Source organism: Callithrix jacchus, chromosome 7, assembly GCF_049354715.1.
Source record: "Callithrix jacchus isolate 240 chromosome 7, calJac240_pri, whole genome shotgun sequence".
In the NCBI taxonomy this organism is placed as follows: domain Eukaryota; kingdom Metazoa; phylum Chordata; class Mammalia; order Primates; family Cebidae; genus Callithrix; species Callithrix jacchus.
The window spans coordinates 64,275,661-64,281,721 of NC_133508.1; positions in this window are offsets into that span (position 1 = coordinate 64,275,661).

The window sequence follows — 6,061 nt, forward strand, 5'->3', positions numbered from 1 at the left end:
CAGTGCCTTTGTGTCTGGCTCACCTGTTTCTGACTCTTCCTTTGGCCTTGCAGGGTGATGGCCAGTGTGTGACAAAGGCAGCTGAGCTGGTGACATTTTGCCAGCTGCAGCTCCTTGGTATCTTCCCCACACCTCCACTCCTTCCAAGCTCCTTTTCTATGGCAGTCCTGTACCCCCAGAGGACAAAAGAGGGGATCTGGGGAGCACTCTCTATTGGCCCTTGGCGGAGGGTGTGTGCAGCATATAGGAGAGGTCGAGGGCTCTAAACCGGACACTATTTATTTGTTATCATGGGGCTGCCGTGATCTGCTGGAGAAGCCCTCATCTTGGGGCAGCTTCTACTTGCAGAAGTTAGGCCTTGGGTTCAAAGATGTATTCGTTGAATGGGAAATATAAGGTCAGATACTCATAAAAGTAGTGGGTAAAGTCATTAGAGATTCTGCAGCTCCAAAACCTGGGCCTGAAGTTATATAGATGAGGCTTTGGCATCTTGCCCTAGCTAGCCTGCTGTAGGACAGACAGACTTTGGCATTGGAGAGGTGAAACAGACCCAGGTTCCTCCTTCTTTCCCTCCCTCCCTCCCTCCATTACCCATTAGATTATGCCCTTGGTCATGAAGGCGCCGCTCAGTTTGACTCAAGTTTTAGGAGGGAGTTGAGTGGGATAAGGTAGGATGGTTTCTAGGGTGTGGAGAGCCCCGGTAGATTGGGATGAAGGGCAGTCTGGGAAAAGCATGGGGGGAGGGGAGGTTAAGGAATGAGAAGCCCAGGGCAAGGTTAGTAGGGCCCACGGCTCTATGAGTTACAGAGAAATAGAAGTTAGGTAGTGTTTCCCAAGCATGCCCCTCCCACCCCAGAGTACTTCAGCCCCTTCCCTGTGAGGGTGAATGTCGTTAGCCCCTAAAGTGTTGATCATCCCTGGAAACCAAACATTGCAGAGTCTCCCTGTTATTTGGGGGCTGGTCTTTCTTGTGGAACCTCTTCAAATTGTGTTGAGTGGGGGGGTCTCCCCAGACGCAAGCTGTCTTCCCGTGGGCTGCTGCTGCCACCTACTGTCTACTCTCCATTTCTGCTTCAGCGGTTGCCAGCGAGCAGGAGGGTTTTGAGCTGGGGAGAAAGGAGGCTTGAGGGAGGGGACATAGGTTCTGGACGAGCCTGCATCATCCGCTCTGGGCTCAGCTCCCTCCAGATACTTTTGTCTCAGTGTAAGCAGAAGGGGGTGTAGCTGGACCCTAGAAAATGAGATGATAGTCTGGAGATCAAGTTGTGGGGCCTTAGGTTTGAGAGGCCATGTGGAGTAGGAGCCAGACAGGCCTGGTCCTGATCTTGCTTTTACTTGTGTGTCCTCAACCTGTGTGAGTCTCAGTTTTCCCATGTGTAAAATAGAGGCAGAGCTGTTGAGAAGATTAACTGAGCACATAGATGTAAAAGCACTGTGAAAACTGGCAAGGGCATGGTGAGAGAGATTATGAGTCATAGTAATAATGGCAATAACTGACAGGTTGCAACAGCCTGGAGCCAGACCCCTGGGACTCATGGAAAGGGCAGGATGAAGTGAGGCTTGGGTGGGGACTGGCGCTGCCCTCCCTGAATATGGAAGTTCTGGGGCTGGTCCTCCTCCTGGGCTGACTCAGGGGGTGTGTGGACTGCTAGAGGGTGGTTCAGCCCAGTCCACAGAAGGGGAGACTGAGGCCTACAGAAGTGGCAGGCCCATTCTAAGCCATTGGAGCTGCAGATCCAGGAACAAGAGGCCTATTGGACTGCAGCCATTATGGCCCTGGTTTTCCCCTTCTTTGGGTGGGAACAGCTCAAACCTGGAGCCCTAGAGACTGTGGAAGCAGGAAGCCCCCCTCGTTGTGGTACAGTGGGGACTAAGGCCCCCAGGCCCTGTTAGCCCTCCTCCTGAGCCAGCCCCTTTCCCCTCCCCCGCGAAAGTCGGCCCACATTCCTCTTGGCCACAGGAAACCCCAGCTGCAGCCCAGACTTCAAACAGCTCCTCCCTCTGGGGCAGGGGGTGTGGGAGGAGAGGCCAGAGGCCAGAGGGCAAAGGTCAGCTTTGTTCCTGCCGGAGGTGGTGAGAGACCTGGGGAAGACAGAGCCGAGGTAGGGTCAGGCCCTTGACAGCCACACTGAGTGTGTGTGAATTCCTGTGTCCATCAGTGTTGTGTGGTTCCCGCTGTGCACCTATGTCTGGGGGGTAACTGTGTGTCCTCAGTTTGCTTTTCACTGGCGGACCTCACTTCTGTGTCTGAGTGTGAAACCATACATGATTGTCTGTGGGCACTCAGCCTGGGATCCCACTGACATGTCTGTAGGTGCCATTGCTTGTATCAATATGTCTGGTTCATAGGCGAAGTCAAAGCTGTGTGTCCTTCTATGAGTGTGACCTGGTATGGTTCTTTATGTCCAAGAGGGCTGTCCCTCTCCTGCCTCTTCCCCTCCCATCTTTCCTCCCCATTGTCACCCAAGGGTTCCTTCTGAAAAGTGAATCTGGCTGGGCGTGGTGGCTCACGCCTATAATCCCAGCAATTTGGGAGGCTGAGGTGGTTGGATCACTTGAGGTCAGGAGTTGGAGACAATCCTGGCCAATATGGCGAAACCCTGTCTCTACTAAACATACAAAAATTAGCTGGGGGTGGTGGCTTCCGCCTGTAGTCCCAGCTACTTGGGAGGCTGAGGCAGAATCACTCGAACCCGGGAGGCGAGGTTGCAGTGAGCCAAGATCACACCACTGCACTGCAGCCTGGGTGACAGAGTGAGACTCTGTCTCAAAAGAAAAAAAAAAAAAAAAGGTGAGTCTGACCTTGCTACTACCCTGCTCAAAACCTTTCAGTCACTTCCCATTGCCTAAGGCTTAGGATCCCAGCTTGAGTGCATGGCAGAAAAGATGCATGCCTGCCTTGGCCATCTTCATCTTTAGCCACTAACCTCTCTGAAATTTCATACTCCCAGCACACCTACCTAATTGTAACTCCCTGAGCAGTCCCATTTCTTGCCTTTGAGCTTACTTAATTCTGTCCAGAATGCCCTTCTGTTGCTTCTTTCTTTACCAATCAAACTCTTAGTCTTGCCTGGTGAAGCCTCACCTCCTCTGAGAAACCTTCCAGACTTCCCCCTGCCCAATTGAGTTAGGACTCTCCCCTGTTCTCCCACATAGCTTTATTGTCATTTGCTGCCCGCATCTGTCCCATTAACACCCATCATCATTAAACTGTGACCTCTTTGAGAGCAGGAACTGTGCCGAATCTCCTGTCCTGCGATGGGAATTTTATGAAGAGACCTGGTTCTTCCATCCCAGGGGAAAGTTTCTTGCAGTTTTGGGTGTAGTACCCAGAGTCACCACCAGAGGGGGTGTGAACATCACTGCAGGACCATCAAGGCGTGTGTGTGTGTGTGTGTGTGTGTGTGTGTGTGTGTGTGTGTGTGTGTGTGTACAACACTGCAGGACCATCCAGGCTTGTGTGTGTGTGTGTGTGTGTGTCTCCCCTCGGCACTCAGTTCAGTCCTGGAGAAGTGGGATCCAGGCTAGACTCCCCATTCCCCACAATGAGCCCTGGGTCCCCCAGATTTCTTCTTTTTCCCACAACTCGAGGGCCAGACCCCTTGGTCTTCCCCCTCCTACTTGTTGCCTCTGACTCTCCATCCCTCTTCTTCCATGCCTCATCTGTACCCTCAGCCCTCCCATGCCTAATTATTGGCACTTACCTGGCTTGAGTGGGCCTTACTCTGCCAAACCTCTGAGTCTTTGCACATGCTGTTCCCTCTGCTGGAGATGACCTTACCCTGTGGCTGCTTCATCAGGCAGACTTATTTCACAGACTCCAAGAAATCCCCCAGACTTGGTTCCCAGACTGACCTTGCCCCTAACTGTTGTCACTGTTTACTGTTGTGCCTCCTAGACAGGACCAGCCTACAGGAGACATCAGTAGATGTGTATGAAATTAATAAATGACTTAATTCTTTTATCAGTACAATTGTCAGCATGTATGGAGCTACCCCAGAACCCTAAGTGTACCAGGCCCTTCTTGGACCTGACTCTGGGTCAATATTACACATTCCCATGCTGCTCCTTCAAATAAAGAAATATGACCCAGGGGAACACATGAGACTTTGAGGTCAAATCCTGGCTCTACCATCTACCTATATGACCTTGAGTCAGTTTTGTAGCCTCTGAGTCTTGTTTCCTCTTTTGTAAAATGGGGATAATCACACTTCTGTGCTGCTTTGTGGTGAGGATCAAATTAGACGATGGATGTGAAATACCCAGCATTAGTCAATTAGGTGTCCTCCTCCCCCACCATGAACTTGGAAATAAAATTGCCCTCTGAGTCTTAAGCCAGAAAATCCACGCATCACAGAGGAGAAGAGCCAGGTGGGGGAGTGAATGAGGCGAGAGATGGTTTCGTAAACGACTGAAGAGTTTTGTGAACGGTGCAAACCGCAATCAAGGTGACCCGCCTGTAATCTCAGGGAGGCAGGGCGAGGATGTGATTGAAATTGAGAAAGCAGAAGCCTAATCAATTGCATTGTGCTCTATCTGAAGGGAACAGAAGGCTGCACAGAAAACGGGGTGCAAGGGAGAATTCATTTAGCTGTTTCAGAGGGAGAGACAAGGAAGGCACCAGTAGACACAGGGATTCCAGGCTCAGGAGGCTCTGGTCTCTACTGAGGAGCAGTGAAGGGGCTTGGTGAACTCCAGCTGGTTCACTGCCCTGATGGGCCTTCACTGAAACCAAACGGGCATCCAGGTACCACGCAGAGCCTTGTAGGGCAAACAAGAATATTCTAGTCCCATAAGAAGGCTATAGAGACTAAGAGCACTGATTTTGGAGTCAGAAGACTGAGAGCACTGATTTTGGAGTCAGAAGACTTGGTGTAAGCCCCTGCTCTTCCACTTCTGTCCTGCCGATTCACTTCACTGTGCCTGTCTCCTCATTAGCAATATGAAGATACAATGAACTCCTCCTCCTAGGGATCTGTGAGGATAAAATGGCAGCATGCATGCACTTAGCAGGATGCCTGGCACAGAGTAAACAATTTTCAAATGGTGGTCACAAAGAGAATTAATATGTATTGAGAATTCTGTTGCTATTTCACAGATGTGGAAACTGAAGCTTGGAGAGATGAAAAACTTACACAAAATCACACAGCTAGTGAGTGGTGGAGGCAGGATTCACACCAGGCACTACAGCTCCAGAGCCATGCTCTTCTCTGCTTATTCCATGGCAGGTAGAATCACAGGCCTCTGGCTTATACATCAGGCTCTTGTGAGTTTGGTCAGCCAGAAACTGTGGCCCTTGGGAAATCTTGGCCCCTGAGACTTTTTCTGTGGAGCTAAGGCTCCCACCCCTATGACAACCCCTCTGAGCAGCCATTTGGCTTATCTCCATCTTATTGCTCTCATTCAGCAACCCGCAGCACATGGCTGAGCACAGGGAATTCTCAATCTGCATTTATCGCTTTATCTTTCTTTCCTTTAGGTCACTCAGCATGGGAGAATTTCCAGGGAATCTTTCTACCAATAACTAGAGGAAGAAGGATCACATACACACACACACACACACCCCCCCACAGATGCTCTCTTCCCAAAGCCTAGAGGCAATGATGTCTAGTGACAAGACCTTGGGCTTTGCTATAAGATCTAGTTTCCATACAGCTGCATGCCCTTGGTACATCATGTAACCCCTGAGCCTCAGTTTTCTCATCTACATGTGGGGCTAATCACAGGAACAGGCTCAGGACTGGATTCCAATGAAAAGATGGCTGTAAATACATCTGACATTCAGAAGACACCTAATAAATGAGTTATTATTATTATTATTACTATTTTCCTCCTCTGCTTGACTATGAACTCCTCCTCCAGGGCAGGGACAGGTCTTTGTGTTCCCAGGGTCCTCCTTAGCAGAGTCAATGCTTTAGAGAGTCAACGCTCAGTAATTACTTGCCAATTGCAGCAGCGATTCCAAGCTCCCAGACTCCTTCCCTGTCCATTCCCTTAGTAAGTCAGAGGGTCAACAAACATATCTTGACGGGAGAGATGGGAATCTTTATTCCCTGCTCCC